Source organism: Mchenga conophoros, linkage group LG10 (assembly GCF_057382185.1).
Source record: "Mchenga conophoros isolate Kocher_MC1m ecotype Shallow Benthic linkage group LG10, M_conophoros_male_GT1.1, whole genome shotgun sequence".
NCBI lineage: Eukaryota > Metazoa > Chordata > Actinopteri > Cichliformes > Cichlidae > Mchenga > Mchenga conophoros.
This window is the reverse complement of record NC_140535.1, coordinates 3,103,896-3,131,840: the sequence shown is the minus strand read 5'-3', so window position 1 is coordinate 3,131,840 and position 27,945 is coordinate 3,103,896. Positions and strand designations below refer to the sequence as shown.

The 27,945-nt window shown below is 43.3% G+C and overlaps 1 protein-coding gene across 3 annotated transcripts in view; it reads left to right on the top strand.

Moving 5' to 3' along the window:
* Positions 1 to 27,945, top strand: part of b3gat1b (beta-1,3-glucuronyltransferase 1 (glucuronosyltransferase P) b) — a 60,254-nt gene that overhangs the window by 6,568 nt on the left and 25,741 nt on the right. For 2 of the 3 annotated variants that reach the window (XM_085288205.1, XM_085288204.1), the window contains exon 2: positions 10,401 to 10,646. The exons of the other annotated variant lie outside the window; for it this stretch is intronic. The gene's annotated coding sequence lies outside the window, so the exon portion shown is untranslated. The remainder of the gene's footprint in view (positions 1 to 10,400; positions 10,647 to 27,945) is intronic. 3 annotated transcript variants of the gene reach the window in all.

The following is a 27,945-nucleotide window of genomic DNA, read 5'->3' as shown; positions in this document are numbered from 1 at the left end:
CAACTAGAGGCTGTAATCGGATTATGGTGTGCCCAAAACCAAAGTGAATGAGAGTAGGCGTAGACGGTGCCAGTGGTGATTTTGTGGTTGCATATTACGCTGACAACAGTTGCCAATGTTAAACATATTTTAAACATACAAACTCTTTAAATTGCAATCAATCAATCAATCAAGGCTTTATTCGCCATGTGCAGGTTGCCCTGCAGTGAAATAGGGCACCCCCCCCCCCCCCCCCGACCTTACACACACAACACAGACATCACATGGGGATACAGGTCGGAGATCGGTAGCGTTACAGAAAAAAACACTGAAATATACACTACAATGGGAAAGTACAAGAGGAAAAAAAGAGACCTCTACTCATGCTGGGCTCCTGGGAGGACAGCATGAGAACAGGAAACAAAAAAACTCCTCTGCACAAAAAGCACATAAATGTCCACAGCACAACATTATGGAACGCGTGACAAGTCACAGGGTCGGGTGGGGGGTGAGGAGTAATCCGAAGCAAACACAGCAGCCATCCTGCCCAGCGCTACCATTCCAGCGTGGGCTCAGACCCGCCGTGTTCCCAGGAGGGAACAAGCATCGAAGGAAAGGGAGGGGGGGATGAGTGTGTGCATATCAGTGTATATGTGTGTGTGTGTGTGTCCAGAGTTCAGCTGAGACAGTGTCCTTCGCCCTGCTAGGCTAAGTAAACAGTCTTCCAGCCAACCCAGGTGGCCTTGCATGGAATGGGAAGAACAGTCTAAACACAGTCGTTATCAGGGTGTTTTTGTTCGGCGCCAGCTGCGGTCGCAAGGCGGGAGCCGAAGGATCTCCGCATGAAGTGATGGTGCTTTTTACTTTAGTGCAAACAGCTCATATGAATTTCAAAGCAGTTCTAACAGTCCAACACTGGTCTCTCAATCTGCCGTTGGAGAGCCGTGAGCTTCTCCATGATGTTATCAAACTTGCGCTCAGTGATGTTGTCATTCTTGTGCTCAAAGAGCCGATTCTGAGAACTCACGACCACAGTGAGCCTCCCCAAGATGTAATCCAGCCTGCACTCAGAGATCTTATTCTGAGTATTCACGGCAGCTGTAAGCTTCTCCAAGATCTTATCCGTGCTGCACTCAATGAGCCCGTTTTGAGAAACTCACGCCTCGTCCATCGTTTCAATCCCAGCGGGCAGCCTTGTGGAGGTTTGAACAGCCGGTTCCGCTTTCTTAATTCTTTGATAAGTCAGGGCCAAGCCAGCTCCGATCAGCAAGAACCCTGTTACCATGGTTCCAAATAGGTAGATATCTTCAGCACTCAGGCTCACTCAAGCCCAAACTTCTCGTTGAGAAAAGGGTGTCAATTGCATTTAGGGACCAGTTGATCAAATCCATAATTCCTCTTTTAGGTTTTAGAGAACAGACTGTGAGAGAGTGTTCCAGGGAAAAGTAATACAAAAAACACGAGACTAGACAAGGACATAAGAGGCTAAGCAGGAAAGCTAAGTTAGAGGAGGAGGAGAAAAGTGCGACCGCCTTCGTCAAGAGCAAGAGCTGGCATCAAGGTCTTGCTGCTATTTGACAGTGTAACACTTTCACTCCTCATCTTCTCATTGTTAGTGTCAGTGGGGTGGCCTCGTGCTTTGCCCAGGCAGCACAAGAAGGTTGTTCAGCATTCTCTATAGAGAGGAAATGAAAACAGACAACAATCTAAATCCACATTTCATTTCAAATGACTGTATAAATCTTTGAACGAATTTTATTAAGAGTGTTTGATGAAGGTGCCCCATCATGTGAGGATGAGACTACATAAAGGTATTGCAGAGAAGCTCGCTCTCCCTGAGCTCTCAGTTAATTCCAGCCTGAGGTGTGACAACTGCTTTGGCATCTTATTTTTGGTACATATGATTTTAAATGGCAATTATATTATTACAATGCTATGTGGGTTTTTCACAACAAACTGTAGATGTAGAATGGCATGTGTACAATTTGCCTTGATATGTAGGACTGTAGTGGCCAAAAAGTACTTGATTGCCAAGTAGAGTTGGAGTTTTTGGCTTGCTGTTTATATCAGGCTCCAAAGGCTGATAGCTGGCAATACATTACTCTATGAGGAGGCTGGTCGTGTGCATAATTAGATACAGTAACAGTGCAGCATGTTTCCTTGTTAAATGGTGGACAGAAAATGAATCCTCAGAGCCGCCAAGGCTTCAGATCTCTAATGTTATAATTACAATTTCAGGCTAATGCTTCCTTACTGTTCTTTAGAATTTAGCTTAAATTTCACGCTATTGTGCATTTACACATTACACCTACAGGAGCTGCTCGTCCATGAAAACTCATGCCAAGGTGTCTCAGGACACCGCTTTTGTGCTGATGTTAATACCACAGGAGGTTTGGAGCTCTGCAATCATTGAGTCAGCAGAGTGTTGGTGATAGCTCAGCACAGTGACCCTGCTCTGTAACTATGAGGTCTGCCACTGAGTTGCTGGGGTTCCTAAATGCTTCCACTTTGCAATAACACCACTTAAAGCTGAATAACCAGGAAGGAAGAAATGTCCCAAACGGACTAGTTGCAATGGTAGTATCCTATTATAATACCACTCTCAGTATGTTCTTTAGAACACGTTCTTTCACAAATATTGTAAAGACTTCATTTATTAGTGTCACGGTGTTTATTGTTTAGTCTATATTTTCTTATAGCAATCTCAGTATCATTATGAGCTGTGATATATACATCTCATCGGTTCCCGACTGCAGGGTGTATGGTTCCAGAGTTGATGATTTTCTAATTAAACTAATAAGATGATGCTTGTTGCAAACACAAACTGTGCTGAAAGTAGGAACATTTTGCCTGTCTGAGCTGTGAAATGTACTGTTGGCACAGCACTATCCGGTACTCATTAACGCTTTCACTGAAATGTTAGACTTCACACCGTCTGTACTTGTAAACATCTTCACAGTAGAAAGCTGTAATCACATACACCCACATATAAAATTATTAAACTCTCACTTGCTACACTTTTTTAATAACTCATATATACTAAATTCTTTTAAAACTATTTCTCAGGTTTTAGATATCTCAGGCTTATCTGATTTATTTTTCCCCTCCAAACCCAAACATCCCACTTGCTGATGTGAAATTCACTTTAGTAATTCTATTTACCTGTCACTGTTGAGTCCACAATGATAACAAATCAAACCAGGATGCACTCTAAAGTGTCCTACTGACAAGTGAGGACAGGTTGGCAATACGAGCTGTTCATCTGTAGAAAGTTTGTGTATGTGGAGGTCAGAGTTAACGGCTTCATCTATCAGGTATAATCAGAATAAAGTCAGTGCAATGTAGATTCAGCAGATCAGGATTTCAGGATGCTAAACTTTTCATAAGTCCTTAATTGCCTTGTGATTTGAACAGTAATGCGATTGTTCATTATCACTTGATTTAATACAGTCACCATTTAACTGCCCATTCATTAGCCATCCACAGCTGCAATCAAAAGCATGTTATTGTATAGTGTAAGTTTTCAGTGAGTTTAAAAAAGCAACAGTTGTGTGCACAAGTTGAAAGTCATTAAAGATGAAAAAAAAAAAACAGTTTAAAGACATCATTCAGACTTTGCACCTTGGTTTCTGACTCCAGCTACTGGTGGCATTCCCATGCAATACTCATCCATCCTATGTTGTTGTGTTTAATTAAGTGAAATTACTTTCTATACATCAACATGTAAGCATTTTTATTTTAAGCATAAGCTTTCTGATATTAGTATTTAAATTACATTATCAAGTCTATCAAGTCTATGAAAATTCCAAGTCTGTCCATGTAAGTCTTTGTTATTGTCTTTTCAAGAAAATGCACTGCTATCCTTGAAGATAGCATTTCTACAGGGGCATAAAATGCATTGAAGTTCAAAAAGAATATTTCTAGTTCTTGACAAAAGGTAATATAGCTGCTTCGTTGCAAAACTCAAATCCTAAAACTGTAACATGAATGGAGTCGTGTGAGTCTGTTTGCCAGGAAATGTAACTCAAGCTTTCTGCATAAGCATAAGAAAAATGTATTACTAGGAAATTTTAACATTCCGGATTCCCTGACTTTTGTTCTAATGCTGTAATTGGATTAATTTTGGTAAATTAACAAAAATGTAAAAAATAATAAAAAAGTGTCGATTCAATCATGCAATCATTCATAATAAGGCTTCTGAAGCAGAAACCCAAAAATGAATACCCCCTCCAGCGTCCTGCAACAATGAAGCGAGATTTGTATGTATGATGCAATAATTACGTCTCTGCAAACCAATAAGTGTTTATACAAATTCTAGAGCAGAAAAAATACTTTCAGAGGAAGAAATGTTGCCATTAAAAGCACATGTCAGTGTTGTCATGGCCAGCTTAAGAAAATATTTAATGAATGTGAGACTAGGGATTTATGTTTTAATACTGTATCAAGGCTTCTTCTTTCTCTATATGACACCTTTGAAATTGTATCACAGTATCATTAATCTGATCTGACAAATTCTCACCTCAGGAATAAAAATCACAGGATGTTACATTCTTTCCTAGCAGGTTAAACTTGTGCATAATTTTACTCAACTTTTCCTTATTAACAAAAACCTTCTCAACATGCCAAGCACAGTGAAATGTCAAAAGAAGAAAAGAAAGAAAAAAAGACAGTTTTTTTCACACTCTTGATTGATGAAGAGAAGCCCACATCAAGAGGACTGAGATGTGTTCTTCTCTGATTAGTCTGTTTATATGCGCACATTATTTTGAATAGTTTCTTTTTCTAAACACCATCATCTGCTCTCTAATAACATGCACAAACACACAGGAAGGTGTTTCCAGTGAAAATGAGGCTGACACACATAATAAAAATCCAAACAGGTGATCATCTGTACACATTTCTAAACAGTCTTTTTAATGAATAAGAAATATTGTTGATGACTGAATGGAATTTGATGCAGGGATACAGACACTGAATATATGAAAGGTTCATTCACTTGAAAGAAAACTGAGCCTGAATACTGCTGCCTTATATCTTCAGAATGAATAATTTTCATATTTAAGCTTGCCAATGAAAAGGATAAATGATAATTCAGCATCAGTTGTTTGACCTGAAATAACAATCTAACTTTAATCTTCATGTTATAGTGTTTCAACCTTATTCTCAAAATGAACAATACATTTTTATTTCTTAATGTGGTCCTAATACTCCATCACACTCTTAGGAAAGCTTTCTCGTAATTCCTTAAAGCAGACTTCAGGAATAGTTCTCCAGGCTTGTTGAAGGACATTCAAAGCTGGTCTTTGTGCCAGTCTATCAAGATGATCCCACGCTGCTTCAGTAATGTGGAGGCACTGACATCCATCCATGTTTTTGCTGCATTTGGATTGTGTTTCGTGCTAAAAAATGAAATTGATGCCAATCAGATTTTTTCCGAATGGTATTGTATAGCAGATATTGTCTTCATTTAAATTTGATCTATATTGACTAGGTCGCCAACACAACTGGCTGACATGCAGCCCCAAATATGACCAAACTTCAACCATGTTTGACAGATACGCTCACTGTTGTACCTCCTCTTTATATGCTGATGACAATTTGAACTAAATTTCAAATTAAGATTCATCACTCCATAAGATCGGTTTTCATTTCAGTTCTCGTATAAACTAGCATACGTCATGCTTTTCTCCTGGTTTCCCTTCTTTAAGAATGGCTTCTTGAAAGCCGAGAACTGAGAGTATTTCTGATCAGGCTTCAGTAAACAGTAGATATATCAATTGAAAATCCAGATGTATGTAGATATGACTTTCAGATACTGTTCATCAGCTATTGATAGTTAAACTTGCCAACTGACCACCACTTGTCCGGTTTCCTTGAATTTTTTAGGGACACCCTGCTAAACCTTTGACTAATTGCTCTTTGGGAATCACCTTAGTGGTGCCACGATACAATTTTTGTCAAGTGCGTGCAGACAGGAATGGTGGACCCAAAGTGCAGACTAGGGCTGGGCTATATCATACCGTTCATGGTAATACCGGTGTAATGTTGGTCAACGATAGGAAAATGAAATATGGCGATAGCATATGGGTAAAACGCACATGCGCAGTGCCTTTGCTTTCATACGCACATGGCGGCGACGCAGAATGAGAAGAGCGAAAGTGGATCGTTGAATGAAACAATGAACCAGAACTGGTTTGTAAAAATGCTGCAGCTTCAGTGGTGGAACTGGTTTGGCTTTCGTCCGTCAGATACACAACAAAGCACTATTTTTGGTAGAGCATGCTAGCGGGCCGTCGTTATTACCGTGTTGTTTGGAAAATACGGCGCACTTAAAATCAATCCTTTGATTTTTCTGAAAGTCGACAGAGCCCCTTATAATCCCGTGTGCCTTATGTCTGAACTCTGGTTGTGTTTACTGACCTCGAAACGATTTTATGTGCACGGCGCTCGAAAATCTGTCAAATGTTTCAGTACAACTTTGCTAAGCTACGAAGCCGCACCGCTTGATGGATTGTCGGAGCATTACGGCTATCGTAGGCGGAGCCTCGCGGAGTGATACGTACTGTGCTTCAACATAATCTGTCACGATCTGGTACAGGGATTCAAACGCAGAGCGGTAAGGTATCTCCAAGGTGTAGTTTATTTACAGTGCCAGTGCAATATATGTACAGTGAAGGGATCCAAAACTCCGGGGGAATCACAGGGTAACTCGCTCACGTCTTCTTCGCTCACACTCACACACGTTCCCGCAGCAGGGAGGTCGCAGGTCCCGGGGGGGGGAAGATCTGAGGCAGACGAGAAGGCAGGTCACCAACTAATCACAAATCACGAATATGAAGCACAAGAGCTGTGAGAACACTAACGTTAGGGGTACAATCATCCAGCGACGAGAGGATCTGTGTTCCAGCCTCAAATAGTGCTCCCGGTGATGATGGGTGAGTGTTGTCAGGTGTGTGTGTGGGCCAAGGGCGGGAGCCCACAGTGAGCTCCGCCCAGGCAGAGAGGGAGAGAACAGAAACAGCAATTGTAGCCTTGTGGGGCCGACCGGGCAGGCACGGAGACCATGACATAATGTTACCGTATTGTGTGTGTATAACCTCTTTTTAAGTTTTGTGGATGTTATACATGGTTATGCTGAGGATATGTCGGCCAGTTTCCACTGGAAATGCCTTTTGGTTAAACTGTCAGCGAGGAATTTGCATTTGCACTGTTACATTTTTATATAACTTTAATGCACATAAAAAACAGCTGCTTGTTTAAGTGAAAATACATTGATGGGGTTTTTTGCACTAATAAAGTTGTGGAGTTGTAAAGTATTTTGTCTAGTGTCAGTTATATCGTTATCGCAAATTTTCAAACGTATATCGTGATAAATACTTTTGGTCATATCGCCCTGCTCTAGTGCAGACTCACGGAAACAAAATGACAAAACACAAGTCCACAAGAAGCCGAGGAGCTCAAGAAAACCAAAAGTCCGTGAAGAGCACTGGAACTCAAAAAACTGTCCATAAAGCTCTCCGGGGATTGCCCGGAGCAACACAGGCGAGGCAAATCCGGGATTTTTACAAACCAATTCTGGTTCATCAGTTACATTTAACGATCCGCTTACGCTCTTCTCATTCTGCGTCACCGCTATGTGCGTATGTAAACAAAGGCACTGCGCATGCGCGTTTTACCCATATTCTATTGCAATATTTCATTTTCCTATCGTTGCCCAAAATTACACCGGTATTACCGTGAACGGTATGATATAGCCCAGCCCTAATGCAAACTGGGGGAGCTAGGGATCGAACCACCAACCTTCTGATCAGCAACTAACCTGCTCTACGTCCTGAGTTACAGCCAGCCAGGTTGTAGACCAGACGACGGCGTGGCAGCAGCAGGACCAGATGAGGCAGGACCAGACTTAATTGATTAGTCTCTGATTGATTTAATGTTCATGTAATCCAAACATACAGTGTCTGAGTTTGTTGGTTCGGGCAGAACTGAATCCCGAGAGGAAAACAGTCTGATTCACAGTGAATGAAATGTCAGAAGGTTCGGGACCGGGATGCTCAAGCGGAACATTCAGCAAACAGTCACTCTTACTCACCGATGAAGTTAGCTCAGCAGCCCTGGAGTGACAGCGGCGTGAGCGACGCCTTCCCTTGTGGAAGGGGGAGGCGGCGAGAGAGAGGACGGACCAGTTCGCAAGTCATCCAGCGGATTGAGCTGCGACTGCTCCAGTTGATCGGGCTGCAAATCCTCCGGCTCCTCACACTGAAGCGGTTAACCTCCAGCAGAAACGCCGTCCTGCTGTGGCAAACGCAGCTGCTTCACAGAGAACTCTGTCTGGTGCTGCTGTGTTGGCGTGGAAAGAAAGATAGCTAGCTCACTGGCTCTTACGTGCTCCCTCCATGCAGCTATGGTGCTGCTCAGTTTAGTGTTCAAGGAGAATTGATGAAGCCGGGGTTGTTCTTAATCATTGCGTCCACTGCGCTCAGTCCCACAGACATAGCCTGTAAGCTATCGGCCTGAGAGATGCGGTCCAGCAAATTAACCAACCTCTCCATTTCGGAATCAACCTCAGAGGCGGAACAATCTGCGGGTTCCATGTTCTGGTCATGATCTTATGTCAAGTGCAGGTGAACTTAAATACAGCTTTAATGCTGGACGGCAAAACAGAAAACTGGCTGCATTAGAATACAAAATAAACAGAACACACAGTACAGAATGAGGGTAGATCGCGACACTGACACAGAGAAACACAAGGCTAAAATACACAGAGGGAGCTTTCTGGGAATGAGAGACAGAAGCGAAACACAGCTGGGACAAATCATACATGACGAGACCAAAGGAAAGCAAAACTCAATACATTAACCCAGACTTTCAAAGTAAACCAGGAAACATAACAGACTGAACTTGTATACATAGACTCACAGGCAGACACTGAAACCATAGACACTACAAAGGGAACACAGAAATCACAACCAAAACCTAAGAATTAATAAAGAAATATATTTAAAAACAAAATACTGGGTCAGCGACTCAGGCACCCCAACAATTTTACCCCTGTGAATCTGTGTCTTTGACCTTTTTTCTTAAACTGATGTGAACAAATGCTGGGTGTAACTCAGTTAAATTTAATAAATTCTGTTTTCATGGATGCCTGGATGTTAAAGCAGCAACACTGATCATTTTATTAAAGATGAAAGAATTTAGCCAGTGTTTAACTCTCAGTGATGCCGCAGTGTTCGTTTGACTTTGGGACCTGAAGGTCGATGGAGTTTAGGACCCAGATTACTCAGCGAGGCTCCATCACGCAGTGCCACCAAAGTCGTACTAAAACATTTGACAGATTTTTGAGCGCCGTGTAGCACATAAAATCAGTTTGAGGTCAGTAAGCACAACCAGAATTTATACATAAGGCGCACCGGATTATAAGGCAAACTGTCGATTTTTGAGAAGATTAAAGGATTTTAAGTGCGCCTTATTGTGCGGAAAATACGGTACTAAGGTTTTCAGCATCTCTGCCATGGCATCAGACTACACAGGCCCCCCTTCCCAAGTTCATCAGTGAGTCCTGATCACCTAAGGCACTGTCACAGGTTTATCAGTTGGACCAATACCTCTGTTTACTTGTAAACAGACCTAACTGTTGTTGATGATGTCTGTTGATTTAAAATTAGCTTTTGCCTTTTATTTAAATGCAGTTGTCCATAATGAGTGGTTTTCACAAAGTACATGGCAGCTCCTGGTATCTTCCAATTTTAAGGCTGAACTAGTAAGTTTTTTTCCTCTTGGCTAATTGCATCTGTGGTTTTACTGATATTGCCTGAATGTGGCTTTACATCTGGGATTTTACCAATGTCATGTTTCCCCATACATTTTCTTCCCATAGTGTATGTGTAGACAAACGTGTATGACTGCAGTGTCCCATGTGTGATGTCAAAAGACTTACGCAGGCTTGAAGTTAGAGTCTCTTGTCTAAACCACCTGCTGTAAGCACCATCAGCCATGTACCAGTCCTCCTAAGTTCCTGATATGAGCGTTCCTCAGATTGTAGGCATATTTTTACCCTATTTCTCTTTAGGAGTTTTCAAGCAAAAAGAGTCTATTCAAAGTGCACTCCTTTCATACGCCTGTCAGGAAATGAAAAGAAATGCCCTTACTGTCTGACTAGTGGGCCATGTGACTAGCTTTTTTTTTCTTTTGCCTTAGATAAACAACTCTGTTTTTTGAAATCCAGCTTCATCCCCAAGCAAAATTTCCATTTGTGTGGCTGTGACATTTTTTATGTGATTTATTCTATTGTCCCGAATCCCCCGGCCTTTGCTGCCCCTCCACCTCCTCCCCTTGCCATCAGCTTGACAATCCCAGCCTTTGTTTTTGCAATGAGAAGCAGCATTCTTCCAGAGGGATGACCTCCTCTGTCTCTATAGAGGCTGGCACTGGGGACACGACCCTCCCCGATGATTGGATAGCACCCGCCGGATGCTGTGAATGAAATCCACTAGTTGTCACCCCAATGCTGCCCACATGTGCGCCAAACACAAGCTCATTCCCGAGAAAGAGAACTCGAGGGATCCCTCTGTTCATCCCAGCTGATGCTCCCAAGCCTCAGCACCGCTATCAGGACCATTAGCACAGAACACAGGATCCAACTCTGTGGATCATCATTCGTTTCTGTGAGTATCCATTTGATGCTTTTTAACCATAGTTTTTAACAATATACTTTAGAGTCAGGACTCCAGTGATCATTATATTATTGTTCTTAACAACTGCCAAGCAGGGCAAATTAATTTCTTCCTTTTTAGAAGAAAAGAAAAGAGGAGGTTTTAGCAGCACCATAAGAGGAGGCTGAAATGAAAGGTACTGAAGTGAAAAACTATTTCAGAGAGACTCATCCTTAAAATCCCAAAGCACACTCATTATTAGAATTCCAAGCCAGCAGTACATCAAGGCACCCAGCTCAAGTTTTATACCTCAAACCAGCTGAAAGGGATGAGTGCAAACACAGGAACATCAAAAACCAGAAACAGTAATGCATTAGGCTACCTGCAGCGATGCAGGTATCTGTCATACACGGACACCTGCACAGATCTGGATTCAGGTTATTATGCAGTTATGTGGGTAGGGATAAGTGAATTTACTTTGCAATACCTGTATTGTACTTTTATTAAATACACAGCACATAATAACTGTTGCCGTTATGGCTGTCTGTGTGCCACCTGGCTTGAGGACTGTAGGGTGGGAATAGGAACTGCTTTGTAATGAGGATTTGCCGTGGATACATGGATGCTATAACACAGAGTTAGCTGGGCATTCACAGAAATGCAAAGCTGTGGTCAATGGTGCTATTTATTGAAATTCCATATCATGAGTGTATCTGTGCGACACAGTGCTTGTAAGGCTTGTTACCCTTTAAATTGTGGCTCTTTCATCAGTATGCCTTCAGTGTGTACATGTCACATAGCCCCCAGCAGTGCCTGCCATTTGACTCTCATTAGCACAAACAACATTTGTATGGATTTCCCAGCTGAAACCGAATTTATGTTTCAGGGAGTTTTGATACCAAGAGAGACCTATTTATAGTGTTTATGAGCTCGTCCATACATTTTAAAGACATGGTCAGACACTTTCAATCCTTTTAAGTGCGGCATGAGGCCTGCCTGTCCTCCTTCCACTCATTGCTCTTTAAACCAGTCAGAGTCTATCAATAATGAGCACTGCATTAGAATCATTTGGTTTGATTTGTAGATGTGCGTCTCTTTCCAGCACAGCTTTACTGCCAAGTCCCATTATGTACTTGAATTGATTTACAGCTATTCTATAATTTCTTATAGGTAACGCCATAAAAAAGGCACATTAAAAGAACACAAGAAGATTGCAGTCACATTAAAACACTGGTGCCGTAGTAAATGTGTAGTAGTGGTCAGTTGTGTGTTATATAAACAAACTATCAGCCTGTTGTTGCTGATTGGTGTTCTAACAGGCACAATCATCGGCATGCTTCAGTGCTCGCACACAGTGCTATTGTTCACGGCTGAGCTGAAGAAAATAATACTACATTATGTAGATGGATCATTCCATGAAATAACCTTCAAATTGTTAAAAAATTGTTTTATGTCTGAGTTTCATGCAATGTTCGTGTGCTGACTCATCTGCCCCCAGCAAAGGTCATTAGCAAGTGGCAGACCCGTGTGCTTAGTGATGTGTATGGACACGGGTGCTGCGCCAAGAGGATTCTGAAAACCAATCAAGAGAGCACTTTCTCAGCTGATGGGATTTAATGGAAAAAATCAATTTGAAACAAACACTGCCAGCACGACCCATGTTATTTTATTTTCTCCTTATCCTTCAAAGTGCTTCCAGTAGCGATGGTAGCGGTACTGTCATGAGCCATGTCTTTGATTATGCGCATTTTCATCATGTAAAATTATTCAATAAGAAATATTGTATTTGTCATTTTTTAATGTTTTCTTATCAGTCGCAGTATTGGGTCGATTGCCTGATAGTTTTATAAAGACAGAAATATCATTTGTTTACTCTCTTTTTCCTAAGATAATTTTTATTTGACATTGTTGGCTCTGTTTGTCAGTTGTTGGTGTAAGGAAACAGGAAACAGGGAAAGGGTATGACATGCAACCTGCTGGGAGGAACAGTGAAAGCTGCAGGCACAGCATGGGGTATGTGCCTTATCCGTTAGACCAACGCACACTTTCAGCTATTTGATTTTAATTGCAAATACTTGTAAATACTTAAACGTTGTGGGTTTAACATTAGTAAAGGGACTCAGGCAGCTGGAAACCATATATCTATGTATGGATGGATGTATGGATAGATGAGGTGTTTTGTGATGTTCTCAAATTGATCTCCCTGTTGGAGCTCAGTCTGGGGGAGTTTTTTTTCTCCTCGTCTTTCCTCATGTTGTGCAGTTTCCATTGTTATACCTCTCTGACCTGCCTTCCCCATGTGATGTTTGTGTAATGTATGTATGGTCGGAAGGGTAAGATGGTGCTGGCAAGGCTGGCAGCCTTAACCCAATTTCCCTCGGGATGAATAAAGTATTATCAATCAATTAATCAATCAATAGCCTGGCTGCAATTACACTTTTTCAACTTTATATTTGAGCTTGTAACAGACATTTATGCAATATAATGAAGGAAATGTAGAATAAACATAAAGAATGTTAAATGCTTAAATTCAAAGAGAATTTGAATAGTTTTCTTCAGTTTGTTAGCACAGGCTCTCTCCTGTGAAATGCAACTTTTTTAAAAACCTATATACTAATAGGTAAGTATACATTAATATATAATATATATTAGTGCTGCCAAACAATTAAAGTGTTTAATCAGATTCATCACAGGGTTACTGTGGATTAATTTTGATTAAATATCATGTTTATTCTATATTAATCAGATTTCATTTTGCATGAGCAAACAGACTCGAGAAAAAAGGGAAAATATACGAACTTAATATGTTTATTGAACATTTGGAACATTCATCTTAACAGAAACCTCTGTAAACGTTCATCCTCTCTCTCTGTCACTCCTGGGGAGGCTTCAAGTCCTTGAAACGAGGACCTGTGTAAAGGTTCTCAGTGATGTTAACAGGTCTGCAGTTTGTTGCAATCCCCTCGGCGTCAGTCGATGTGTCCGAGGTCGACTTACTGAGTCCCCGATGCTCCGTGAGGGGTTTGTCGCAATTGTGGTTTGACATATATATATATATATATATATATATATATATATATATATATATATATATATATAACACCCAGCACGCCCCTGCGGGCGGTTTATCCTTCAAGCTCGGGTCCTCTACCAGAGGCCTGGGAGCTTGAGGGTCCTGCGCAGAATCTTAGCTGTTCCCAGGACTGCGCTCTTCTGGACAGAGATCTCCGATGTTATTCCCGGGATCTGCTGGAGCCACTCGCCTAGCTTGGGAGTCACCGCACCTAGTGCTCCGATTACCACGGGGACCACCGTTACCTTCACCCTCCACATCCTCTCGAGCTCTTCTCTGAGCCCTTGGTATTTCTCCAGCTTCTCGTGTTCCTTCTTCCTGATATTGCTGTCATTCGGAACCGCTACATCGATCACTACGGCCGTCTTCTTCTGTTTGTCTACCACCACTATGTCCGGTTGGTTAGCCACCACCATTTTGTCCGTCTGTATCTGGAAGTCCCACAGGATCTTAGCTCGGTCATTCTCCACCACCCTTGGGGGCATCTCCCATTTTGACCTCGGGACTTCTAGGTTATACTCGGCACAGATGTTCCTGTACACTATGCCGGCCACTTGGTTATGGCGTTCCATGTATGCCTTGCCTGCTAGCATCTTGCACCCTGCTGTTATGTGCTGGATTGTCTCTGGGGCATCTTTACACAGCCTGCACCTGGGGTCTTGCCTGGTGTGATAGACCCCAGCCTCTATGGATCTTGTACTCAGAGCTTGTTCTTGTGCTGCCATGATTAGTGCCTCTGTGCTGTCTTTCAGTCCAGCTTTGTCCAGCCACTGGTAGGATTTCTGGATATCAGCCACCTCCTCTATCTGCCGGTGGTACATACCGTGCAGGGGCCTGTCCTTCCATGATGGTTCCTCGTCTCCCTCCTCTTTCTTGGGTTTCTGCTGCCTGAGGTATTCACTGAGCACTCGGTCAGTTGGGGCCATCTTCCCAATGTATTCTTGGATGTTCCTTGTCTCATCCTGGACTGTGGTGCTGACACTCACCAATCCCCGGCCCCCTTCCTTCCGCTTAGCGTACAGCCTCAGGGTGCTGGACTTGGGGTGAAACCCTCCATGCATGGTGAGGAGCTTTCTTGTCTTTATGTCAGTGGCTTCTATCTCCTCCTTTGGCCAGCCTATTACCCCAGCAGGGTACCTGATCACGGGCAGGGCGTATGTGTTGATGGCCCGGATCTTGTTCTTACCATTCAGCTGACTCCTCAGGACTTGCCTGACCCTCTGCAGGTACTTGGTGGTTGCAGCCTTTCTAGCGGCCTCTTCATGGTTCCCATTTGCCTGCGGGATCCCCAGGTACTTGTAACTGTCCTCTATGTCTGCAATGTTGCCTTCTGGTAGTTCAATCCCCTCAGTTCTGACTACCTTCCCTCTCTTTGTTACCATCCGACTACACTTCTCCAGTCCGAACGACATTCCAATGTCATTGCTGTATAGCCTGGTAGTGTGGATCAGTGAATCGATGTCTCGTTCACTCTTGGCATACAGCTTGATGTCATCCATGTACAGGAGGTGGCTGACAACTGCTCCGTTCCGTAGTCGGTATCTGTAGCCAGTCTTGTTAATGATCTCACTGAGGGGGTTCAGGCCTATGCAGAACAGCAGTGGGGACAGAGCATCTCCTTGGTAGATCCCGCACTTGATGGTAACTTGTGCTATGGGCTTGGAGTTGGCCTCTAGTGTTGTACGCCACATCCCCATTGAGTTCCTGATGAAGGCTCTTGATCTTGTACAATTCTAGGCATTCCAGTATCCAGCTGTGGGGCATTGAGTCATAGGCCTTCTTGTAATCAATCCAGGCAGTGCACAGGTTGGTCAGTCTGGTCTTGCAGTCTCGGCTGATTGTTCTGTCTACCAGTTGCTGGTGTTTTGCGCCTCTGGTATTCTTGCCAATTCCTTTCTGTGTCCCGCTCATGTATTGACCCATGTGCCTGTTCATCTTAGCCGATATGATGCCTGACAGGAGCTTCCATGTGGTGCTGAGGCAGGTTATTGGTCGGTAGTTGGAGGGGACCGGTCCCTTCTTGGGGTCCTTGGGGATCAGGACCGTCCGGCCTTCAGTTAGCCATTCCGGGTGTCTCTCGTTAACTAGCAGCTGGTTCATTTGTGCTGCCAGACGCTCGTGGAGTGCAGTCAGCTTCTTCAGCCAGTAGGCGTGAACCATGTCGGGCCCTGGTGCTGTCCAACTCTTCATACTGGAGACCCTTTCTTGGATATCTGCCACTGTGATGGTTACTGGACCCTGTTCAGGGAGGTCGCTGTGGTCTGCCCTCAGATCCTCTAGCCACTGAGCATTGCCGTTATGGGTTGCATCCTTCTCCCATATGCTCTTCCAGTATTGCTCCGTCTCCAGCCTTGGTGGTGCTGTTCTCTTATTGTTCCCTTGCCACTGAGAGTACACCTTTGCTGGTTCTGTGGAGAGCAGCTGGTTTATTCTCCTGCCTTCTATCTCTCTGGTGTACCTCCTCAAGCGGCTGGCCAAGGCTGTGAGTCTTTGCTTGGCAGTTTCCAAGGCCTCAGGTATGGACAGCTTGCTGTATTTCTTAGGCACCTTATTTGTCGCACCTTTCTGCAACTCTGTTAGTTGGCTAACCTCCCTCCGTGCTACTTTGATCTTGCCCTCTAGCCTCCTTCTCCATGGAGGGTACTGCCCCTTGTGGCTGTTCAACTTGTAGCCAAGCATCTCACTGATCACTGCTGCCGTATTGTAGATCAGCTTGTTAGTGTCGGTAATCGTGGTTGTAGGTATTGCCCGTAGTGCTGCATTAACATCATCTAGCAGACCTTCTGAGGGTACTTCACGTAATCTTGGTAACCGGCTACGGGGGATCCAGGTTTCAAGCTTGGCCATGATCCTATTTTTCAGGTCAGTTCCTCTCGCACTCAACGATCCTTCTCCTATCGCACTTGGGGCTATGTACCCAATCTCGGGTGGGGGTGATGATATCTCCCCCCTGACCTGGCGTCCTGACTCCTCCTTGCCGTAGCATTTGTGTTGTACCTCGTCAATCTCTAGCTGTGAGAGCAGTCCCTTCTTTCGAATGTTGGAACACTGAGCTACTAGTTGTTTCGCCGTCATCGTGGATGTTGGGTATCGAAGAATCCATAGGTCCCTCATCCTATTCATGTAGCCCCTTCCGCCGGGGTTACTTGCGTAGTAGCATTCCAACAACGCCCTGTTTTCGTCCCTTGCCCACCGATGCCTTCTTGTTCCAGTAGCCCACTTTTCGTCAGGGTGCCCTGGTTCCTCAACACCTGACGCGGACCTTGTTGATCCGGGCGACGTCCGAGCCGGCATGCCTTCATATTTATCTGTCTCGCTCATGTCTGCGGTAGGCTTGCTTAGCATAGGGGGTCTAGCCTTAGGACCCTTACTGGATACAGACGCCCCAGGCAGGAATCGAACTTGCGATCCTCTGTTCCAAAGGCGTGTAGTTTAACCACTACGATATATATATATATATATATATATATATATAGTTAAACATGGTGAAATGTTCGTGTATTGTAGACCAATAGAAACCAAAGTGTCTCTACTGTAGCGGATTTGTGTGTTTTGCATGATGCCCATGCAAGATTATCGCAGATATAGCAAAAAGTGACGAAAAACTGCAAAAAGTGGAAAAAGTTATATTTATGGGGCTTGGCAGAAAAAACACTGGAGCGGCGCTGTGATGATATCAAGTACACTGCTGTTCCAACTGCAGAATGATCGCGCTGCGTTCTCCCGTTCACTGAAGTACAGACGAGCAAGGAAGCAGCGGACTTCAGAGTGCTTGAAACACAGAGGCCATGAGACCATACTCTCACAGTCACTGTTCACTCCATGGTGTGTGTGTGTGTGTGTGTGTGTGTGTGTGTGTGTGTGTGTGTGTGTGTGAGGGGTGTTTAGCTGCCCTGAATCAGAAACTGCTTGCTGTTTACATAGAGCGTTTATAGATTCACACTGAGTTTATTTTAGGTCTTTTTCTCTCGTTCAGCATTTGTTTCAGTTCTTCTTCATCTTGATGAGCTTCAGCTCCGGATTTTGCATCTTTTTTTTTTCATTTGAAAAATAAAATGTCACTGGCTCTTAGTTTTCACACTTAAGATGGCTGATATTTTTGAAAAGCTTATTCAATTAAATTAAACTTATTCCTCAAGTTCAGCTTTGAATATTTAAAATATTTAATATATATTGCATAATATATCAATATATAACTTCCTCCTCATCTGTTCTGCACAGTCGTTCTACTCTGTATCTATGCAGACTGCTCATGAACCCCATTAGCAGCTCCTTGGTGTTGGTGCTGTTCAGTTCTTATTACTCCAGTCACTGAATTTTGTGATGCTTCAGTTTATATGCTGGCTGTTCTTTCCCACTTTTCTGACAATTTCTCACAGTTGAACAAGTTGTTTAGCGGTAACTTCAGCTTCTTCAGCAGTTTTCAGCTGAAAAAGTTTTATTTTATTATAAATTACTGAATTCACACTGCATTTTCACAGGAAATGGCTATTTTTCTAGTTGAGAAACAGGAACACAATCGTATGAATGCACTTTTGTGTTCCTGTTTCTCTTTATTCTTTAGTATTATTCGTCCTCAAGTAGCTTTCGTATGTTTTGGGCCCTTTAACTACTTCTGCATACTTTTAGCAATTCAAGTTTTACAGTATTTTGCTACTTCTGCTCTTTCTGGTCATATTTTCTGCTATTTCTGACTTTTTATACTTTTTAAAACATTCAGGTTTTTATGGATTTTCTGCCCCCGTTATGGAAAGCTTCCAGAAATCTGTTAAAACGTGGCTGTTTTTTAAACGTCACTATTTCCACATCCTTTCACTTAGAAGCACTATTTAAACTCAAAATGCTCTCAAACCATTTGGTTATTATGGCATAATTCAGCTTTTGCTTATCTTTTACCGTTTTCATAAAATCCCTGCTCAGGTTTTTTGTCGCATCATGATGATTTTTTATAAAACACGTGATTTGCTATGTTTTCTCTGCAGTTAAGCTAGAGTGCACAACTCTCTCTGAATCTGTTCCTCATGTCCAAATAAATTCTTCTTACTCGCTCAATTTTAACTCGTCCAACACAAATTATATACCGAAACATAGGTTTTTATGTTTTGATACATTGATGTGGGAGTTAAAGGGAAGTGATACAAATTTCACTCAAACCAGAGCTGGAAGTCTCTATTTCCAGTCGTCCCATCTCCTAAATGAAGTAGCCACAGTTGTTTTGGTGCGAAAAAGTAAACAAGCTGCTTCTGCTTGGTGGATTCAAATTCAGTAGATTCACACCAACGACTGTATAGAAGGCAGACATTGATTCAGACATGATTGGCATTGAAACACAGAGGCCACACTCTCACAATCACTGTTCACTCCATGGTGCGTGTGTGTGTCCATATTTGTAAACATTGTTTGGTGGAGATGTATACGCGTGTGCGTTTGTGTCAGAGGGGTGTTCACAAGCTGCCACCAATCAGAAACTGCCTGTTTAGAGTTTAGAGATTCAGGCTGAGCTTATTTCAGGCCTTTTTCACTCGTTCAGCACTTGTTTCAGTTCTTCTTCATCTTGATGAGCTTCAGTTCCAGGTTTTGCATCTTTTTGTGTTGTTTTTTTTTGAAAATGTAAATTTCACTAAATGCTCAGTTTAGATACTTTGTTGGCTTTATTTAGCATATTTTTCTCTTTTTTTGTACTCGCAGTTTTCACACTTAAGCTGATATTTTGAAAATCTTTTGCAATTAAGCTCATTCACCAAGTTCAGCTTTGAATATTTCAAATTTTATATATATTGCATAATATAGCAAAATATCAATATATATCTTGGTTAACTTCCTCCTCATCTACTCTGCACAGTGTCTATCTGCTCTCTGTCTATCCAGATTGACTGGCACAGTATTTTAGGTCCTGAACTTCATTAGCAGCTTCTTGGTGTTCGTGCTGTTCAGGAGGAGGCAGTTCTTATTATTCCAGTTATTGCAATTTTTAGCTTAATTTTGTTATGCTTTCGTTTATCTGCTGGCTGCTCTTGTCTGTTTGTCATAATCGGATGTGTGGCAGGGAGATTAGAACCCAAACGCAGGTCTCCAAAAATCACAAGGGTAAGTCCAAAACAGCTTTATTGCTGAGCTCTCCCAAAACACAAGATACAAAAAACTGAAATTCAATTGTAACCTGGAACTACTCGGCTCAAGACACACAGGCACACAGCTAGATGGATGACATGAGCAAGAGCAGAGGGAAATTCAGACAATACGTAAACACAGGATAATGAGGGAACAAATCCAGGTTAATGAGACAATGGAAGCAAAATTGAACATCGTACACATGAGGCAGGAGACTATCAAAGTAAAACAGGAAGTAACAGACACAGGAGCACATTAAGACACACAACTTGACCAGGGAAGACAAAAGCACAAACATGGCAGACAGAGCTGAAAGGCAGACAGAGCCAGGGAGCTAGAGACACGAGCGAACGCTAGAGAACCGAGGACAAGGGAGACAAAGAGACAGAGAGACAGAGACACCAAACTTGACATTCATAAAACAACATCATGGATAACACAGACACATGACAGAAGTGGCAGACAATTAAAATAGCGACAAAACTGACTTCAAAGAGAGACAACAATAACTAACACAGGAAACTAGACATAAGAAGACAGGAAACGCCAATTTAACCACATAATAACAAGCCTGAAAACAACAAATATAAAATACAGAACTATAATATAAGTAAACTAGAAAACTCCTGAGTAGAACTCAAAACCTTAGGTCATAGACGCAGGACCAGGACACTGCTTTTTTTAAAGTTTCTGCTATTTTTTTTTAAATTTCAATAATGTTTTTTAGCTCTGACCACAGCATCTTGTGTCATTTTTAGCTAAATGTCGTGTTTCTTTATCTTATCTGCGGGTGATTCTTTCTTGCCTTTTTAAAGTTGCTGGCAGTCTTCCACATTTCAACAACTGTTGAACAACTGTTGAAATGTTCAACAACATTGCATTCTCCTCAGAGTGACAGAGCATGTTCATTATCTGATCACATGGAGAGACAGAAGAACCCTAAAATTTTAGCACCCAACATTATACAAAGAATGGCTAACATGATAATATTATCCCAAAATGTTGTGTGTGTGTGTGTGTGTGTGTGTGTGTGTGTGTGTGTGTGTGTGTGTGTGTGCGCGTGTGTGTGTGTGTGTGTGTGTGCATGTGTGTGTGTGTGTGTGTGTGTGTGTGTGTGTGTGTGTGTGTGTGTGTGTGTGTAATTCTGTTTATATGGACGTAGCATTCCCTTATAAACAGTACATTTGCACAATGACTGAAACCAGCCCACTGAATGAACAATGGGCTGTGAGGTCAGTTCCTTGATCATTAATATGCAAATTCTCATGACCATTGATCAACAACCACTGATCAAACACCATTGATCAATGATCAAAGACTATGGTAGGTCTTAAAGGGTTAATGGCTGCGATCACAGCATTGTAAGATGGCGAAAGATGTACCCTTAGGCCCCCTCCTTCATTCAGAGATGGTCTTTCCTTTTTCATGTACCAAAGTGCAACAGCTCCATAGGCCCTCTCTGATGCATCACAGAATACATGAAGTTGTCCATGTTGTCTATGAGTATTGTCAGGGAATGTGTAGGTGCGGAAGATGAGCAAGTTCCCTCTGTCAGGTCAACCACTGGTCGAGAAAGTGCTGCGGTTTAATCTGGTCATCCCAGCCTAGGTCTTGTTTCCAGAGATCCCGGATAACAATTGTCACACTGGCTAGCGAGTGTCTTATACAGTTTCTTGAGAGTAGGCGCTGTCAGGTTTCCTGGGTTGACCCAGCGTTTTCAGTTTTATCATGTTCAGTTTATTTCCCACATTCAGTTTTCTCACTTCCTGTTTTCTGTGCCAGCATACCGCCTGTGTATTGTGTTCCAGTTATTTCCATGTATCATTAGTCAGACTAAGTTCAGCTGTGTACTCACTGGTCTCCAATCGTCATCATCAGTCAGAGTATTTAAGTCCTCAGTTTCCTTCTGTTCACTGTCGCGTCATTGATGTTATGTTGTTGCTGTTAGGTTGTCCCAGTTCTGTCAGTTCTGTCAGTCAGTCTTTCATTCAGTCAGCCGTCCAGCCAACCAGCCATTTCCTACTTCTGTTCTGTTCACTCTGTCTACAATAAACACCAACCTTCACCCACCTGTGAGTCCAGCGTTTGGGTCCTCCTTCCCGCATCCGCACTGCAACTCCTGACAGACGCAAAGTCACTGGATTGTTGTTTATAGCCCAGTGTGAGACAGTTCCACTGCATGCCAAGGGTTAGCGTTTGAAGGCCACTACTGCTCTTTGACAGCCAGAGGTCACTAGCTGTGGACCTGGCTGCAGGTGGAAGATGTTCAGTGGTAGCGGAAATATTACAGGACCATTGACTTATCTCAAATCCTCCTTCTGCTAACAACTGTTCCAGGCTGTCCACCAAGCACTTGGCCTCTTCTGCTTTGGTCATACATTTTTGTCAACATAAAATGACTCGACTATGTTAGCCAGGTTGGTGGTTACATCCCTGCTCTCCTTGACATGGCGTTGAAAGGCCTATACTGCACAACAAGGGCTGCAATTTCTCCCTAATGTTAATACTTGCCACTCATATACGGATGGCTCCTCTTCTCTGTGCATCTCTTTCCAGAGGAAGCGCAAGAGTGGTCTGTCTTGGGGTGATAGGCGTACTTGGTGGAACATTCCTTTAATTTCGCCACTCACGGCCACAGCGTGCTGGCAAAATAAAATGAGTACACCAAGGAGTGAAGGAACTAGGGCCTTGGTAAAAGCTGGTCATCCAGTGACCGACCATGGTATTGCAATGAACAGTTAAAGACTATCCTGTTCTTACCATTATGCTGCACCATGTGATGTGCAATAAAACACGATTCCTCTGTCTGGCCAGCTTCTTTCAATGAGATCTTGGCTACGTAGTCTTCCTGTTCCAGTTTGTGGATTTCAGAGCAGCAGGAATCTGCCTGGCTGGGGGCCCAAGCAAGCCTACATTCAGTGCCGCAAAGACTAGATATTACAGCTTCCTTTGGGGCATAAAGACTGGTGATGGGTGTCCACTGCAGCAAAGGTCTGGCATAAGATAATGCAAAAGCATCGAAGGCAATTGCATCTCCTATTTTCAGTGCTGGAGTGCTTCAGATTGCACTCAACTCTGACTCGACTGGCTGTCTTGGCTGGCCATACTTCTGCTCTACATTCAAAACACGCAAGGACACTATACAATAGATAAAAACACATAATAGAACAATAACACAATGAAGAACAATAAAACAAAAGCACAAGATAAAATTAACAAACAGTGGGTTCACAGTGAATATGCAGATGTGAACAGATGGGTTTTGAGTTGAGATGTAAACTGGGAGAGGGCACCAGTGTTTCCTATATGTGGGGGTAGAGAGTTCCACAGCCTGGGAGCAGAGCAGCTAAAAGCTCTGCTTCCCATGGTGGTGAGGCGGAAGCAAGGCACAGAAAGCTGGATAGAAGAAGAAGATTGAAGTGAGCGTCAGAAAAGGTAGCGCTTAACAGGTCAGACACGTAAGGAGGTGCGAGGTTATGAATGGCCTTGAAGGTGAACAGAAGAAGTTTGTATATTATCCGGAATTTCACTGGGAGCCAGTGAAGTTCCTGAAGAACAGGGCTGATGTGCTGGTAGGAGGGGTTCTGGTGATAATGCGAGCAGCAGAGTTCTGAACCAGTTGAAGCTTATGGAGGGATTTTTGGGGGAGACCATGCAAAAGAGAATTGCAGTAGTCAATACGGAAGGTAACAAGACTGTGGACAAGAATGGACGTAGACTGGGTGGAAAGAGAAGGAAGCAATCTGTTAATGTTGCATAGATGGAAATAGATGTGATGTGAGATTTATAGGAAAGTGAACTGTCTAGGATGACACCAAGGCTCTTAACCTGAGGAGAAGGGAAAACTGAGTTATGGATAGTGAGTGAGAAACGGTTCGCCTTCGAAAGGTTGGATTTGGTGAGAATAAGGAGGATTTCAGTTTTTCCTCATTGAGCTTGAAGAAAATTAGAGCTAAACCAGGATTTAAATTCAGATAGACATTCTGTTAGAGAGAAGGTGGGAGGGAGGAATCAGGTCCGCAGGAGAAATATGACTGGATGTCATCAGCAAGTGAAAGTGAAGATCAAATTTGCGGAAAATGGTACCTAGAGGGAGGATGTATATTATGAAGAGAAGAGGGCCTAAGACTGGACCTTGGGGTACACCAGAAGTGACCAGGAATAGACAAGAGCAGAATGATTTCAGTTGAATAAACTGGGAGCGGTCAAGGAGATATGATTGAAACCAGGCTAGGGGTGTGTCAGAGATGCCGAGAGAGGAAAGTCTGTTTACAAGGACGGAAGGAGAGATGGTGTCGAAGGCTGAGCTCAGATCCAAGAGGATGAGAATGGTGAGAAGACCAGAGTCAGCTCCGATTACAAGATCATTAGTGACTTTAAGTAAAGCAGTTTCTGTACTGTGACATGAACGAAAACCAGATTGAAATCTCTCGTAGATGTTATTATTAACCAGGTGTGAATGAAGTTCAGCTGCAACTACTTTTTCGAGTATTTTAGAGATGAAGGGCAGATTAGAAATCAGACGGAGGTTGTTAAAGTTGTTACGGTCTAAAGAAGGTTTTTTCAGTATGGGAGTGACTGAAGCAATCTTGAATAAAGAGGGAACGATACCGCTGGTGAGTGAAGACTGGATGATAGCAAAGATGAGTGGGAGTAAGCAAGAGAGGCAGGATTTCCCTGTAGACATAGGGTGAAGATGACATGTGGCAGGCTTTGACCTACATATAAACTCAGAAATAGCAGATAAATAAGGAAGATGAAAAGTGGAAAACAGCTCAAAATAGAGAAAAGGTTCTGGAGAGGGGATAGACACAACATTTGAGCTGAGTTGCTGGTGAATGTTATTAATTTTTGTACTAAAGGAACAGCATCAAGGAGTTACGGGTTTCAGAAGAATAGAAGTGTGGTGGTAAAGCGCTGGGGGGTTGAATTTGTTTTTTTGAGAACTGAAAACAAAATCCTTGCGTTACCCTCATAAGAACTGACAATACCTGAGTAGAAACTTTGTTTGGCCTTGTTGATGGAGTCTTTATACTGAAGTACATGGAATTTGTAGATTTCTGCATCAACAATTAAACCAGATTTCTTGTATCTACCTGGTGTCATTTTCTTTCTCTAGCTGCCGAGCTTTGGCCTTTAATGCTCGGAGGTCAGAGGTAAACAAGGGAGCAGAGCGAGCGAAGGAAACAGAGTGAGCTTTTACAGGAGCCAAAGAATCAAGGACATTGAGTAAACAATTATTATAATATAACAACAAATCACCAGGAGTAGAATAGAAGTCCGTCCATCCATCCATTCGCTTCCGCTTATCCTTTTCAGGGTCGCGGGGGGCGCTGGAGCCTATCCCAGCTGTCATAGGGCGACAGGCGGGGTACACCCTGGACAGGTCGCCAGTCTGTCACAGGGCCAACACACAGGGACAGACAACCATTCACTCGCACATTCACACCTAGTGGCTCCGGCTTCCTCCCACCGTCCAAAGACATGCAGCTTGTGGGGATAGGTTAATTGGATAATCCAAATTGCCACTAAGTTTGAATGTGCGAGTGAATGTGAGTGTGAATGGTTGTTTGTCTCTGTGTGTTGGCCCTGCGACAGATTGGCGACCTGTCCAGGGTGTACCCCGCCTCTCGCCCTATGACAGCCTGGGATAGGCTCCAGCGCCCCCCGCGACCCTGAAAAGGATAAGCGGAAGTGAATGGATGGATGGATAGAGGAAAATCCTGCGGGACCCACAATGGATGTATCTCCAACAAGGCTGGAAAGTGATGTCCGGGTGGTAGTGGAGCTCTGCCGGCGAAGGGAGCGACAGCTGACCGCAAAGGCGCAGGAGCTCAGTGGCCGTATAGCGGAGCAGTCCAGCCATAGGAGCCAGACGAGCATCAGGAGAATCCACAATAGTGCCGACCAGCTCAAAAACATCTTCGCCCACATCTTGGACGATGTGGAGGAAAAGGAGCCGTGCTGGCCGGAGCGATGAATGGGTAGTCTAAAATAGCTCAAACAGTTAAGCTAGTGCAGCTCACTGGGAATAAGATGTCAGAGCACATTCAGCTGAAATAGCAGACGTTGAGGAAAATTGTTACAAATCAATATCTGGCAGAGATTGATCTGGCCTGAGTGTGAATGTCCCTTTTCATTCAAATCTGAATCCAAATAATCCAAATAATCGAAAATGTACCGGTGAGTAGCGACAGCCAGATGCACCAGCGTTGACTCAAGCCGGAAGTTCAAGTTGTGTTTGCCATTTTTAAAGCACTAGGGAGTTTTAAATGCCTGGCTAAGAAACACCTGATTTTTATACTGCTCACCAAGGTGGGTGTGACTACTCAGCAGGTCGTCCAATGCCATCTTGAGTAGAGCAAAATCACTCTCCCTTCCACTTTCAAATACCGGTAATGTAGGTCTGGGAATGCCATAAACAGAAGCAATTAGAAGTTCTGGTCCAGCGGATGGAATATGACTAGTATGGAGGGATAGACAGCATTAACCGGCAGTGTTTGAAGAGTAGGGATGATTGAAGGCTGGCCTGAACTGAACTGAACAGACTGAGCCACCGGTGGGACTGGTGCTATGCTCGCGGATGTGGAGATGGAAACCAAAGGTCCAGAGTCGATTTGCCTTGCCAAGCCAGGTGACCGAGTAGCTGAAGATGCAGCCACAGCTGACCTCCCTGGAGAAATAACTTCAGGACCCAGTGGGTGTTGTACAGAGGCCGCAGGGGTACCTCTCATGAATAATGCCAGTGGCCCAGCGGCAGGTGTTGGGACAGATGTTCCCATTTAGCAGTATTGGTAGGAACATTATGGTAAACTGGGGGACACTCATAGCAATTTGAGCATGCCCTGTCCTTATTTGGGAGGGTGAAGCTAGCGTACGGAAGCTGTCTGTGAAAATTGTGGCATTTCTGGTGAGATATCGCTCCTCTCTGACTTGAGGAGAGAAGTAAGAGGTTTGGCTCTTTCCAACTCTTTCTCTGCTTCCTTTAAACGGTGACTCCTGTCAAAGCGCTTAGTTAAGGTCTCCCTGCCCTGTGGTGCCTCCTCCTGCATTTATTGAGCTTCTCTCACCTGGGTCTAACGTTGCTGATATTCCAAATCAGCCTGAGTCCTCTTCAAACTGTTGACAGAGATTATCAAGCTCCATTTGTTTCATTCTCTCCTCCAAAAGTGCAGTCTTTTTTAGGGGAGATCTCCAGTGCATGGTAAGCCTCAGAATCTCCATCTAAACCATGCTGCTGAAGCTGAAAGGGCTGAAAGGGGGTGGCTGTGGGGTGGCTGTAGCTCAGGTGGCAGAGCAGATCAGCCACTAACCAGAAGGTTCGATCCCAGGCTGCATGCCAAATATCCTTGGGCAAGATACTAACCCCATGTTGCTCTCCGATGCATCCATCGGAGTGTGGATGTGTATGAATGTTAGATACTTAGCACTTAAGCTTAGAAGTGATTGTGTGAATGAATTAGTTGTATAAAGTGCTTTGAGTGCTCAGACAGAGTAGAAAAGCGCTATATAAGAACCAGTCCATTTACCACGAAAGGGCAAACAGCCATGTGATGGCGATTAAACCTTTTGTCACTGCTAGGCTGACACCTTTATGTTATATCATTTCACATCTGTGGCTATTCTCAACCATGAGCTTAATTAGGCTTCAAATAGGGCTGCAAAATGGTGGTGAGGTGGAGTCATTGCTTTTCAGCTTGATGTGTATAGAAAATTAGCTTGTCTGTATCAATGACATGCTGTTCAAACATGACCGTATTAGTCCTGTTCTGATGTGTTAATTAGCTGGCATAACCTTTGATCTCAGACTGGGATTGATCTTCTTTAATCAAGGATTAATGATGTCTAAAGACTTGTGATTAACCAGCAGAGGATATGCCTCATGAAGAGAGGCCTAAAGAGAAGAGGAAAATGAAAGCATACAGAGTGGATGGCTGTATTGTCAGGATATCTGTGTAGATTGAAAGCTGTGGGGCCTAGACTGCAGAAAACAGTTAAAACACCCAAGTACACATGATGAAAGTCTTCTATAAAGCATTTGTTTTTGCAATCATCCATATGGACTAGTCCTCAAACATAAATCACTTCTGCTAATGAATCTCACCAAAAGCACACAAAAAATGCTAA